Below are 15,413 nucleotides of genomic sequence, written 5' to 3' on the forward strand. Positions count from 1 at the left end.
GACGTCCTGCGAGCGGCGGAGGAGCGTTTTTGCTTTGCTTTTTTCTCCGTTTCTGGAGCCCGGTCGTTCGCCTGACGCTGGAACTCTGAAAATAGCGCCGTGACTTGGATCCCCGGCGTTCACTCGACGACGCGAACGGCGCGGTGTCGCTAGGCGGCCGTTTTTTTGCGAAGCCGCGGCCCGCGGTCATCTCGGGGGATCTTATATAACCGACTTCCGATTAGCCAGGGTCATTCCGCCGCCGCGCTGCGACGCTCCGCGCGTGCTGTACACTCCTCTGCTGCTGCGCGGCCCGTAAAAGCGGCGGCGGCCGCGCGCCCTGCGGCTTTCCCAAGCCATTCATCATGTTATCCGAGACAGGTGAATGGAAAAACGGCTCGTTACGATCTCCGGCCGAGACGACGGCAGCCGATTGTCCTCGGCGATCGCGCGTCCTCCTGCAGACTACACGACCCCCAACAGACAGCCGCGGCTGGGCGAAGATGCATCCTGTTCGGTTACCGGCCGCCAGCCGTACCGCGCAGCGCTCAGAAACGCGCGGCACTAACATTGCACGCTAATAACATCGGCGAACGGCTTGACGCGACTCATTTGAGAGCTGCTAGCGGCTCGCAAATTCTTCAGCGTAAACCAGACTACTACCGTCCGAATGGGAATACTTGCGGGGTTCACAGATTTCTGCTCTAGTATACGCAACAGTGTACGCGACTTTTTCACTGCGTATCGCACGTCTTTGCAACTTGACGTGACGCTGGCATTCTTTATGAAGAACAAACGCAATTTTTGCAGTGTTTCCTGGGAGGCGCGGGACGCAAACAGAGTCGCGAATGAGCGAGTCACCCATGCAATGTCCACCGCTTTCGAGGGAACAAATTGGACGAATATGTGCATATGATTTACTTGACTCAAAAAGAGTTCGCTCTCACACGTTGAATACAAAACACATTTCTTTCGTGGAAACATATCACAACGCAGGCTGGTCCTCTGTGTTGGACCGCTTCTCCCAGGACCTGGTGGGACCTGCGGTGAAGCCGACCTACCGAATAGAAGAGCAGCGTAGAAACCACTTGTCACGACGAAATCCAGTGACCAATATCGCTACTACCGAGGGGGCAATTGAGCAGCGAGGTTGGACGGGGAAAATGTTATTCGCGCGCACGCAACGCCAAAACATATCGCACTGCGCATGGCGTAGCGTGTTGCTACCTTTATTCTTGCTCAATCGTGTACGGAGGCTCGGCTCATTGGCCCACTTCGCTTATTTTAATCGAAGCGATTGGCGCATCCAGCTGTGTTGCGGGGAGGCAGGCAGGCTGATGTTTTGAAAGAGCGCAAAGCAAGGCGGCCCTAGCAGCGCACGACAGAACGGTTGCGTGTTATTGGGAGGGCTGGGCTTCGATTAAAAATTTCAATGCGATTAATCGGAAGGTGCTAATCGATTAATTGATCGATCAGTCAACCGGTTGCGTGGGTTTGTGAAGGAAAATGAAAGAGATATTTGAATGAAATTAATAATAATATTAGAATAAAGTATGCTTCTAGGCTTGCATGTTCACGAACAATCTGGGTGAGGTAAGCAGATCGTCGTTTTGGCGCCGATGTGGCCGGGACGCTTATGACCACGTTCGTCATTAGCCATATTTATTGAATCAGGATCGCCAGTGCTCGCTGTAAATGAACTTACGCTAGAGTCACTCTGTGCAACGGTAATGCGGTGTGAGTGCCCGTTAGCAGTATTTTTCTTTAAATTTTGTGTCATGCGTATTTGTATTAGGAAAAGACATATTTCCGTCTGTCTTAGGGCTATCACCTTGCGGTTTTTATCACTGTAATTTCTGAGCATACTTGTATCGTTTCTGCTGTAATGTAAGGTAGGTTATTTGAACACGAGTGTGAGAGTCGAGTTGCGCAGAATTTCAACATGGCACTCCTGGTTCATGCCGCAAACACTTAATCGATTAACCGGTTTAAAAAATTAATCGCGACTAAAAGCATTAATTGATTAATCGGAAAGTTAATTGAAATTAAAAAAAATATAAAAAAATACAAATTTTGGTGGTTCAACGGGCCGAAGCAACGCCCGGGCAACGAGGCGCGCCGTAGTGGAGAGGGAGCTCCGGATTGAGTTCCACCACCTGGGATCTTTAACGCGCGCCCAAATCACGCCTCGTAGGCGTTTTCGTTTATCGCCTCCATTTGAAAAGCACCTACTCGCGGACGGAATCGAAGCCCCGTCCTTGGGCCCAGCAACACACCGTGTAAGCAACTCGATTGATCGATTGATTGATTGATTGATCGATTGATTGATTGATCGATTGATTGATTGATTTATTGATTGATTTATTGATTGATTTATTGATTGATTGATTGATTGATTGATTGATTGATTGATTGATTGATTGATTGATTGATTGATTGATTGATTGATTGATTGATTGATTGATTGATTGATTGATTGATTGATTGATTGTAAGGTTTGCTTGGGCTCAGCAGCACAATGCCTTAGCCATCGTGGCGGATGCCTTAGCAACTCAACAATTGTAAACTGTTGCACCCGCAAGCCTACACTCAGGCGCTACTGACACGCCTGGCCATTGCGGACGGTTCACGCGCCAGCACACCGGACAGCAGCGCTCACGCAATATTGTAATCCCGAGGCGCAATTCTCAGTTTTGTCCATTTAACGTCTGTTCCAAGGCGTCCATTCCGAGCGATGCCTCCTGATTGGCTGAAAGCACACCACCCAAATGTGACTCAGCATATAAGCAAGGCGGGGCGGGGCTTCGGTTTATGATTTTAATTGACGCGAAATGGGCATTGCTAAAACGGACACAGCTCGGAATTACTTCAGCCCCTGTTTTCCTCTGTGCCCGCGCTTCACAGAAGAATTGAAGACATTTTTCTAACTCATTTTGTGTGTGTGCGTGGGCTTTTTGTCTTTTAAAGTTAAAAATTCCCCGCATTTCCCCGAGGGGAAGAATGTGAAAGTGCGAATGCACGAGTTGAATTTGCGCGGTTCGGTAATGTTCGCGAAAGAGAGATCACACACGCACACACAACTACAAAGAAAGAAAGATGCGCATTTATTCCCAGACACCTATTTGTGTTGTCGTTGTACTTGATTGCTAGAGCGGATCTCAGCTTTGAAATTTCGTGTCAGTACTCCTTTAAGCAGGTGCATTAGCCCTTCTCACGCCCGATTCCTGGCCAATCCCCCACGTGGGTATGTGCCATGTCAGCGGCCAGGCAGCGCGCGCCCATCTCCCCCCGTTGCCAAGGAAGACGAGGAGATTCCTGGCCAATCCCCCACGTGGGTATGTGCCATGTCAGCGGCCAGGCTGCGCGCGCCCATCTCCACGTGCGCGGACATCGCCGGTGGACGCAGGTTCAGGGTCGCTTAAGAAGTGCATTGCACTTAATAAAGTTCTCCCATCGTCATAAAGTTCTCACGGCAATATATGTTTGTTTATCTATTTTATTTATTTAGTACATGCTGCAGGCCCAGTTTGGGCCCAGGCAGTTTACCCTTCCCATTGAAAGCGTGGCACACGCATGAGTCTTCCGCCTAATGCAAGAACGTATTTTTTTAAGCTGCATACATCAACACTCACAGGGAAAACATGGTTGCGTGAAAAAGGAATGCGTATTCCTTGGTATGTAATCATCCTGAAACGAATAATCATTGCTCTGTTTTGTGCCGATATGCGGTGTTTTTCTGGGGTGTTTTGCAAAGAACTGTTAAAAAGGACATGGACATTACCCCTTAATTCAGTTTTTGCCTTTTCGAGGTGCTGCCCTCGGATATATTTATTGTGAAGGTATTGTATAGCTTGTGGAAGTGCCGCATGACTAACAGGCATGCCGGACCTCCTCACCCAACGACGTCCATTTTTCGGGAGCAGGCTGCGTTGGTGCGGGGCATTTATGCGGCGCAAAGTGACCCACCAGAATGGCTGCGTCTGTTGGACGCGTGTATCTGCTTGCCGGAGTTTTGACGGACCACTTACTTTAACCGCAGTGATGTGTATCTTCTTGGATAGCCGATAACTTTTGTAGTTCGTAATTAATTTCAGTTTGCCATGCAGTAAAGAAAAGAAATGGCTGCGGCTCAACTCAGCTAACCTTGGATATGCAAAGCAAAAGCTTGGCTTAGTCTGGTTGAGTCTTGGCTTCGCTTGGTTAACCTTTGATGTATTGCCGACGACGGCTCAAAGTCGTTCGGTCCCGTGCAACGCTCAAAGACGACCCAGCGGCGCATGCGTGGGAGGCTGCGAGTTTGGTCCGCTGCTGAGCGGCCGCCCCCGTTGCGGCCGCCGCCGCTAGCTGAGCAGAACGACTGAAAACGGGGCCTGGTGCGCAGCGCCGACAGTGGGCCCGGCGAATACGCGATGCGCTTCAAGGGGTGTGTCGCAGGGGTGTGTCTGCAATAAAAAGGTGAACTTGCGCATCCTCGGCAACACAGCTGGACGAAAGTAGCAAAGCTTTGCGTTAAAATTGTCGAAGTATGGCAATCGGATAGTCGCCGGATTCATAACGCTGGACCCAGGTTCGATTCCTGCCGCGGGAAGCGTTTTTTTTTTTTTTTTTTCATTTCATCCACGATCATTCATCCTCATCGGCAGAGGAAGTTGGCTTTCCTGCAGGACTTTTCGAGTTACAGACACCATGAGTTAGAACACTGAAGCTTCGCTTTGAAGCACTGGCCGAAACGTCCCATCAGTAGGAGCGCTTCAAGAATGAAGCACAAAACACTAGTTCTTGAGTGGGAGAAATTTCCGTTCTACGCCGACGTGATTGATTGATTTTAGCGTTTAACGCGCCGACGCAACGCAGGCGATGCGGCGCGCCGTAGTGGATGGCTCCGGATTAATTTTGACCGCCTGGGGATCTTTAACGTGCGCCGAAATCTCGTACACACGAGCGTTTTTGTTTTTCGCCTCCCTCAGAAAAGCTGCCGCTGCGGCCGGGAATCGAACCCGTGACCTTGTGCTCAGCAGCGCAACGCCTTACCCACTGAGTCACCGCGGCAGGTACCTACGCCGACCTATCCACGCACATGTGAAAATCGACGCATATGCAGTTCAGATGTAAAAAAAAAACCAGAATGAAGAGAAGCGGGGTAAAAATGCTTACTCGTTAGTAGCCAACTGTGCACTTAAAAAAATGGTCTAAGGCAGGCTCCAAGGCGACTTTTGCAAAATAAATTGCGATATGCTTGCCCGAGAATGCAAACCGCTACCAACATTTAAAGCACTAGACAACTTATTGAGTATGCTAAATTCTAACTTGAGGGTATCATGGACAAAAGATCGAGTTTTGAAGCGCAAAAAAACTACTCCGGATTACTATGTTATTACTATAAGGTATTATTACTGTATATGGTATGCTATTACTGTATGGTATTACTCATAAGGCCACCTACTACTGAAGCTTGTCTCATGGGGTCCGGCAAAACTGTCAACCGTCCTACAAATTTGCAAATACAAGTCGCACAGAATGGCGGATTGACTTGAAGGAAAAAAGAGGTAAAATAAATGCTACCATTAGTTTCGGCAAGAACCAAAAGATCGAATCGCAACACGAATTTATAGAAAAAATCTGACTCCAATCCGCGCTGTGAAGGTGGTTGGAAAGCAAAGAAAGCAAAGAAGGCGGTTGAAAGCAAAGAAAACGACACCAAAAAAAAAAAATGCCCATGAGACGTCAGGTGATTTCACACACGTGGCTCTACAAATAGTGAAACGAGAGATTCTACCAGCCGTTACCTGAAATTCACAGGGCGGCATCCCGAACGCAGCAGCAGCGTCGGCCACGGCCGGGCTAGAGCGACGGACGCCGCCGCTGTAGCCCTGCCGTGAGTCAGGGGAAAGAAAACGGAGAGGAGCGTCTTTCGAAGGGTGAGACAGCGGAACCTATAGTCATCCTGATGTGCTAGCTTGGGGCTGCACCACCGCGCGACACAAGCGCAGACACCGAAACAATTCGGCAGGTGAGCTTTGTGATTCCCATTTATACCGATTTAAACAAAGTTTGAGAATTGCGAGAAAGCTGAGGGATCTTTTACAATCGCTATCTATCAGAACCAGTTGCGCCTTTCGCCTTTTGTAATACTTGTTAGAGCACAACCGAATTGGTATTCACCAATTTAGAAAACGGAGTCCCATTCGTGGCTAGCAGTGCGTTTCTCTAGCGGCCAGATGTCTGCATGTGGTCTCTATATTTTGTTTTCCCTCCCTGGAAACCAATCCTTAACGTATCTTTGCCGTGAGACCATATAATTCCGTCGGGTCCGGGTTACCCAGGAGCTGCTGTCGAACAAGTTAATCAAGCCATGTGAAGTAATCATGCAATGGACGCAAAGCTGCGCCAAAATAGGACCAAAACAACCGTCGCTAAAGCAGACGACGAAGCCGACGGAATGGTTCCGCCGACGTGACCGCCGAGTTCGGCAGTTGAGCCACGGCCGCTGGATGAAAGGCGTAGCGTGTTTAATGGCATTGTCGTGCCTGCGAAAATGAAACAACCCAAATCTCTATGCGCGGCAAGACATGATCGAGCCAGTATAAGAGTACCAAAAAACACGCATAGCAAAAATGTCTAGTCTTTTCAAATCCTTTTTCAACCCTCCTATCGCGTGTCCTCGTTTTATGAGGTGCGCATTCCGCCCGGCCAACATTTTTTTTCCGAAGAAGTGTCTTTAAGGCAATCTTTAATCCATCGCCGGCAAATATTCGTCGCTCTCCCGTGTGTCAACACCGCGTTTCTCGAGAAAAGGTGACATTTTTGAAATTCCGGACGAATATATTCCCACCATATACCTGCCGCTTGATCTGTAACTAATCAACTTGCGGCTTTAAACTGTACAACGCGGTTTACGTGCTGTGTGTGAGACGTTTTCAGACAAAGCTAACCCGTTGTTAATATCTTTTTGTTGAACATTATCTTTTTTTAACAATGTTGTTGAATATGGGGCATCTTTTAAAATTTGTTAGATTGAAAATGTATTGCCTATATCTCATTCAAGAATTATTTTAACTTCTGGCTGCTTCAGTCACGGCCGGGCGGTTGGATCGAGTGACAGACTGGCAGACATACATACGGACAGAGAGTTTTCGCGGTTGAGTAGCCCAGGAATGACAACAACATCTTTTAAAACCCGTGCACTGGCTGTCTCTCAGTCGGCGCAAGCGCCTACGGGGACCACCCCGCTCCGTCCCGAAACCAGTCCCCGAACGCTAGTGCCACAAGGGAGTCAAGCGGCGGCAAACGTAAACACCGCCACTCACGCCCTCGCCCGTTGAAATCCGGGCGACGCGGCAGGCCGCACCTTGCGTGCGCTCTCATCCAGCGGCCGTGGTTGAGCCAGCTCCGGCGCGCGGGGAACGCTGGGTAAATTCGCCGCGCTATCTACAGTGTGCTCCGTGAGTGAAACCCTCCGCCTTACCCCCCTTCCCGCCGTCGCCTCCGCCGCGTTGGGAGTTCGTTGTCCCGCACGCCACGAAAGAACCGTTGGCTGGTAGAGCTACAAAGCTTTGCTTTAGAATTGCACAGTTTTACAATCCATTAAATATTCGTTTGTGCCAAAATGCAGTTTGGACACGACCGTTTTCGCGTGCTTTGCACTAGTTTGAATGCGATCACCATTCAGTAAAGACAGAGTGAAAACGCTGTTTTTCCGTGTGGATTTATCCGCAGTAAAAGGCAACACGCTTCCACTTCGTTTAATTCAGTAATATAGGCAGGCGCTTACCAGTCTCCGTCATAAAACGAATGTTGAGAAGCGACGGCCATGCCTCCGCAGCCGTTTGGGCAGTCGGGTGTGGTTCGGGAAAACGTCTGGAAAACGAGACGTCATTTCCGGCGCTCTACTAAAACTATTGCCGGATTGGTGGTGGTGGCAGAATATATGGCTCATACCCACTCAGGGGGATTGGCCAGGAAAGGGGCGCTCACCGAGAGAAAGTATATATAGTCAGTAATTTAAAAAAAAAACACGTTTAAGGAATGGAATTAAAATAGGCGTTTAGGGGGAAATATAAACAGGGAAAAAATGCCCAAACATGAGACGTAGCACCAGGAAGTGCTGAAACCGAAATAAAATCAAAACTTAAAAAAATTAAAGAAAAAAACATGAAAAGTATGTAGAGAAATAAAACAAGAAGGGAAGTTGGTGAAAGAGAGGCAGTGGGCGGGGAGGCACTGATAGCAGTGATCATACACGCTGGGATCTTTTTGAGGGAAGCTCACCGTGCTCAACCGATAGAACAGTCTACCATTCACTGTAGAGACTATCTTAGGTCAGTGGTTCTCAAGTGGGGGTCCGCGGACTCCAGGGGGTCCGCGAGAACATTTGAGGGGTCCGCCAAGCCTCGCTCAAAGCTACCCGCCCCCCCCCCTCCCGCCATATTTTTCTCGATTTTGCTAACTAGCCCTTTCTTGCAGTGCAAAAAGGTGGCTTCGCCACATCACGTGTACGCTTAGTTTCTCCGCGTAGCACGTATTTTAACATCTGCTTTTTGCACAGCACGCGAGCTATGAGAAGAAAAGAAACAGACACAGAAAAGGCAGACTTACAGATTCAAGAGCAAATTGTTCAGCATTCTGACGCGCATCGTCATTAACGTCAAGCAGAAAAGGCGGGAATCGGATAAGTGTGTGGGCGACGTAAGCTGCAAGTACAAATTGTTTGACATTACGACACCGATCAACATATGCTCCATCGTGGGGTCCCCCGTCACGTTCGCAAGCCCCAGAGGGGTCCCCGGGGCAGTAATGGTTGAGAACCACTGTCTTAGGTCATCAATGTGTGCACCATCGACCTCGCAGAAGTCGACAAAAGGCCTTCTACGTTCCCTGATAGATACGAATTTACACGAACGACTGGAGTGCCTGAAACGGCACTAGAGTGCGCGCCTTTCCTTTCCTATTCCTTCCTCTTCCTTTGCGCTCTTCTTCATTCCCCTGAACCACACTCCCCCAGTGCAGTGTAGCAAACCGGGCTCTACAGCTAATTGCCATATTTATTCTATTATAAGGCAGTCACGATTATAAGGCGAGCGTGCAGTTTGGAGAGTAAAAAATATCTCCATGTATATATATATGTATATATGCGGAGCTTCGAATAAGGCGGAGTATGACTTTGAGACTACAAATTTTGGGGAAAAAACCTCGCCTTATATTCTAATAAACACGGTAACCTCCCGGCCTTTCCATCCCCTTTTCTCCTCCTTCTCCTCCACCTCCACCTCCTGGAAGAAAACTACAAACCTAGTTAGACCAAACAACCACCTCACAAAGGCTGAATCACGATTTGAAAACAGCCACGACTGAGCGCCCCGCAGCACCTCCCTGCGTTGTGCACTAGCTAGTCACACGATATATATATATATATATATATATATATATATATATATATATATATAGAGAGAGAGAGAGAGAGAGAGAGAGTTTTATTTTAAAAGTAAAGCGAAGAGGGACGACGCTGTCGGAGAGCTTCATGACGGCATCCCTCTGGCGGCTAACGGTATACCTGCCAGAGAGACTCCACGAATGAGATGCGCGGACTTTCTACTCTCCGCCGCTTCGAAACCGGAGATGATCACTACCGGCCCGATAATCGGTTGTTGATTCGCTACATAGAAGCGACTGTTGCGGCACGCACGACACGGCTATACTGATGCTGCTTTATCCGGGGCGAAAAACGAGTGGTGTCATGTCTCCTTTATTCGCCTGTGTAGAGCAGTCCTGAGTAGTTCCTGGGCAGTTCAAAACTGCTATGTCTATAGGAATATTATGAACAGAAAAAATACAGGAGCTGCACTGGAGCAGTTCCGGGAAGTCAAAATAGAACACGCCTGAGATTTTCTAAGTGTGGGAGGTCACCAACTCTGCTTCTATACCGAGAGTGGTACCAAATTCACATTTTCGGAAGGGGAGCAATAGGCGCAGTTAAACAACTCCATGTTGTGAGTTGTTGGACTCGCTCATTTTGTGTCCCCACACTATAGTGTTTGTCGGGATTGCCAAGCTTGTTTGTTGTTTCATACTTGTCGATAAAATGGACGCTTTTATTTGGCCGCACTATTAACAACGTCCAGACTTTGTTTCGGGTGGCACTATTTGTGAATCACTGTCCTTACCTTTCTCCCCTTCTTTTTTTGTTTTCTTTTTTTTTAGATGCGAAGCATCTCTTGCTCGGGGGGATGTCCCGCGACCGTGCCCCGTCCGCAGCGCCTCTGATGATGATTGCGGCAGGAACCAAAGAATTCATCACGAGTTAGCTTCGCGTTCAACCACCGTCGTCATCTTCCCGTAGGGGAACCGCTGAAGAAGAATAAGGAGAAGAGAAAGCTGCGAAGACGAGAGCGTGCACGATGCTCTCAGCCGGTGCACCAATGTCAACAACTTTTACCTCACCAACGCTGACGGAGACTACCGATTCTACTACAGAGACGACAACATCGACAAGAACATGATGAACGAGTTTCGGCGCCTCGAGAACCACCGCCTACTCACCGTAACACAACAGCACTTGCGTGCCTTTGCCACCGGTGTGGACCCGGACGCGGAATTCCCTCTGGCGCTACTAAACACCAGACCCCTCAACATAACGGCAACACAATGGAACCACGCGGAACCGCCACGATGCTTCGCATCCTCATCAGGATTCCCCATGGGACGATGGTGTAATTTTTTTCCCATCCCTCCCCCTTTCCCACGTGCATAGCAAACAATCATAGCCGTGTTAAGATTTATGCCTTTCCTTTGCCTTTTTTTCTTTCCTTCTTGAATATCGCAAGATAATTGGGAACAAAAATAAGACGGTTCTTCCTTTGCCCGCATAGCTAAAATTTCAGTCTCGGAAGACCGCCTTTCCTCAAAGATACAAAAATTCTGAGAATTGTGGGCTAATGCGTAAGCACACTTGCGCCACTTTTTCGCTTCACCCACTTTAGGTTTGCTCGGTGGCATTGAAGGTAAACGTTAACCCAGACAGAATATTTTTCATTTTTGCTTTGTTTAGTTAATCAAGCGGACCAGCGCCGACTGGTGGAACGGGCCCGGACGGCCAGCCAGCTCCAAGGCATCTTGGAATAAGGATGCCTCTCACTGGGTGGAGGCCCTAAGAACATCCTCCTGCTCACCAGTATAATAAATGTTTGTCTCTCTCTCTCTCTCTCTTCAGTTTTTATCTTTGTTTGTTTTTAGCACTTGCGCAATATAGCCATTATATAGGCCTTTGCGATTTCGGGATTTACATTTCAAGTTTGTTTTTGTACTTTTTAAACTTTGTGAGTTATTCGCGTGGCAGTGCTGGATTACGTATATTGGGGTGATTTTGCTACTTCATTTCGTGTATTTTTCTATTTCTTACACCCATATTTGTCTATCAATAGTCAAATGAGGCGTTGTTTCGTTTTGCAGAGAAGCTGTTAGCATTCTGATCGGAAAATTTTGTGTCATGAACAAAAAAACAAAAGCCGAAGAGGACCCAGCAGTTCTCGCCCAAGACGCGTGCAGCATAACGTGCAGCATAACGTGCAGCATAACGTGCAGCATAACGGTCAGTATTCGTGTAAAGAAAAAAAAAAACACAAAACAAGCATCGAAACCGCATGATGGATGATTATGGCGCCGGTGAACAATGGAACCCCCCCCCCCCCCTCCATGTGTTCTGGGGCGGTATTCTCGAGTTTTGTCCCTTTTGCGTCCCTTTCAAAAGTGTCCCTTTTGGCGAGCCCTGATTGGCTAAAAGCAAACAACCGGATGTGACGTAACGCAAGCGCAACAAACCTACTGCCAACGCCAACTGCCTAACCGGAAGTACGTCACGATGAAAGGGACTCAAAAGGGACGTTTTCAAAAGGGACAGTTACGAGAATACCGCCCCTGGTAAGGATTAGGTTTTCAGCTGCTTTTGAAGGGGGAGGGAAGCTGACGTCGTTAGAACGCTAGCGCATGCGTCAGGCTAGACAGAACCCAGCAGTTATCGCCCAAGACGCCGAGCGCATGCATCAGGACTTATCATTTGCCGCCATAGAAGCCGAGTGCAAGCGGCAAGCCCGCCGAGACAACGAGGAACACGTCATACCCGCCCCCATCAGCATGTGTAACGGCTTACAACAGTAGAGTGTACTAGAAGTATCTTCTAGTTGATTGTAGGGCTTAACGCGCCGACTCAACGCAGGCGATGAGGCGCGCCCTAGTGGAGGGCTCCGGACTAATTTTGACCACCTGGGGATCTTTAACGCGCGCCGAAATCTCGAACACACTAGCGTATTTGCTTTTCGCCTCCATCAGAAAAACGGCCGCCGCGGCCGGGTGTCGAACCCGCGACCTCGCGCTCAGTAGCACAACGCCTTAGCCACTGAGCCACCGCGGCGGGGGAGTATCTTCTAGTATACACTCTAACAGCAGCTTCGCTGGACATCCACTTTCGCGGGGCTGGATGGCGTCCATTTTTTTATATATTTTGTAATTTTTTTTCTTACGATAATATCTATTTAGACTATTCTAAAGATTAAATGTCATTACATTCGCCAACTGCACATTCCAATACACATACAAGACATTGAATGTGTGCCTCGGCAAAGATTGCTTGCGCAACAAGAAATATTTCTTTAGAGTGTAGTCTTACGTTTGTAGTCTGCATTAAGGGGGGAGAGCGGCAAATTTAGAAAAAAAATCTGTGCCTTTCCACTCTGTGAAGATTAAGGATGACCAGGAAAGCTGTGGTGCTGAGCCTCAACGTGAGCGAAAATATGTTTTGACCGGGTCGTAGCCCAAGGGGCGCACGAAGCAAAGCACGTTTGTTTGTAATTTGCGACTTAGCGTACCTCATATTTAGTTAGCTTAATGAAACTTGAACAGACTATACTCGGTGACAACTTAAGAACGGCACCGGAAGTTGCCGCTGTGCCTTATCACCGTAACCGGATGTTTCTCCGCGCGCCCCAAGTAGGGCGTTACTGGAAATATTGTGAACATTGCGTGAGCCGTTCCCGTGATTTTTTGGACTGAATACGCTTATAAACGACTCCAGTGACGACAAACAAACTGCGTGAGACAAGGCAGACGATATCACGCATTCATAGCAAACCCCTTTCAAAACGCGCGCGCACTGACGTCACGGGTCGGGCGCTTTGGCGGAGTGATACACTACATGAGGTGGTCCCGTTCTTGAGTTGCAACCGAGTATAGAGTTTTATTCCAGTGGACAAGCATGGGGCTGTCCGTTTCCCTTCCGTAGGAGCCCATGTACAGTATTGACAGCAGACGAGAATTACACAATGTTTACAACTTACAACTGTGTAATTTTATTACAACTGTGTAATTTCGAAAAGTAAATAAAACTCGGCGTAATGTTAGATTCGTCTTAGCGCCTTATTGTAATTTAATATCTATGATGATAGCTTCGATCAGATAAGAGTTGGAGCAGCCATTTTCTGTGATGACGCTCCCTCCGAAGATGGACGTGCTTCACTGCGCAACAGCTCAATGTGGGAAAGCCATCTTACAAAGCGCAAGCTTAGAACGATCCCCTTATAGTCGGCGTCACCTCTAAACACAAATTCCCGGCTGGTCAGGCGTACTTACAGAGAAGATATAAGCCGTCATATTAAATACGAAGGCTCTAAAACTTGTATTTTTTTGTTTTTCCACACGATTTTGTTTTCGGGGCGCACTGTTTTAAGATCTCGGGGATTTGAGTGGGCACCGCCTCGTGGCGCTTCGCTCGCGTGAGATTCTTGTCTACATCGCTCTGTTGCCGAAGACGATCTGCTGAATCCTATCCATAGCCAGTTTTGCTGTAAAAACAAGCAAGCAGACGAGCGGTCATCGTACGACCGCAGGACGAGAGAACTTCGACAAGGAGTCGGTGAGTGCAAGTACGCGTAATTTCCCACCTCTCAGGTTTACGTGAACTTACGCGCACAGAAATTCGAAAGTGCATTCTGCTGAGCCCAGCAATTCCGCTAATACAAGGTCAGTTTTTAAAGGAGCCATGAAGAGAAAATATAACTTCGTTTAATTCGAAAGAACTACGATTCCATTAGAGCCACAAAAGATGTTTTTTTAATGAAAAAAAAAAAGAAGTATTTAAAAAATTTCAAATTTCGCGCCACAGTGACGTGTTATAAGCAAGAATGTCGTCATACGGGCCAACAATAAAACATAATTTTCAGTGCGTTAACTGCACGTTAGCATTCAAGTGATGCGGTCATATGGAACTAGAGGCCCCATTACAGACGTCCAGTCATGTGTCGTCGCGACAGGTCAGTTAGGCGGCCGTCAATCGCACAAACAAGGTTCCGTGACGTCATAGAAAAGTTGCGGGAAATTGGCTAGGGGGTCGCGACTGCTTCACACGTTTTCTTTCGTATCTTCGGTATTTGTTCGAAGATTGCGGTGATATTGGTATCATTGGTATCGGGACTATGCAGTCTTTCTAATAAACCCAACTTGTATTTTGTCTTCATGGCTCCTTTAAAAACGCGTGTATAGACTTTCTGCTAACTGACTCAAAAGCCCAGGCCAAACTGGGCATGAACATCATCCCGTGATGTACGATCACATTAATGCGAGATTTTTCGAAATTGCTCCATTCGTGCGTGAAAAGAGGAAAAATGCGATTTCAAAACTTCCTCAATATATCTTACGCTCACTTTTATAATCGAATCGGTTTTAGCTTAGAAATGTGTGTTACACACTCGCCTTGAATACTAACTGAACATTTTGTTTCCAACTTTCGCCTATATGGCACTCTAATAGTTTTGAAATGAGTTTTCGTCTATTCCTCAGCCCCTGATACTCTCGTTCACATGTGAAGCAGGTTCTAAATTGCAAACGTCACCCGTATAGATTAATCGTATAAACTTCTGGATATTGTCGTACTCAACTTCGTAAAAATTAACCCTGACAGACCTCTGCACTACCCCGTAGGGATATTCTAGAGCGAAAACACACGCTCCTATAGTGAGATTTTAGCACCGGATATCGAATGTGCATGGACGAAATGAGGGGTCACGCAGTAAAGAAGGAATCGAGGTTCTTGTAGAAATGAATGCTTATTGGAGAGAACTTATGCTCTGCAATAAACTGACAGAAAACACAAGCGGCGTACAAGCAGTCAACGAAGTTACGGGCACAGACGAACGACGGCGAATCAAAGGCCGCGGCGTTTGCCCTGTGAGCATTAATCTCTTCGCGTTATTCTTTCCGGAACAATAAAACTAGATCGAAAACAGTGGCGGTCAAAGAAGAACCTTCTAGTTTAGTGACGTCAGGGCGACACGTCCTACCCATCAAATACAACAGCCTGTGCGGCAGACAAAAGAAAAGAAAAGAAACACACGCTTAGTTTCGAGCTCGGATAAAACATGCGGGCGCGGCCAGACACTGAAAACAAGGGA

The sequence above is a fragment of the Haemaphysalis longicornis genome, unplaced genomic scaffold (assembly GCF_048455015.1).
Source record: "Haemaphysalis longicornis isolate Haplotype H1 unplaced genomic scaffold, Haemaphysalis longicornis Haplotype H1 scaffold_12, whole genome shotgun sequence".
Classification (NCBI taxonomy): Eukaryota; Metazoa; Arthropoda; class Arachnida; order Ixodida; family Ixodidae; genus Haemaphysalis; species Haemaphysalis longicornis.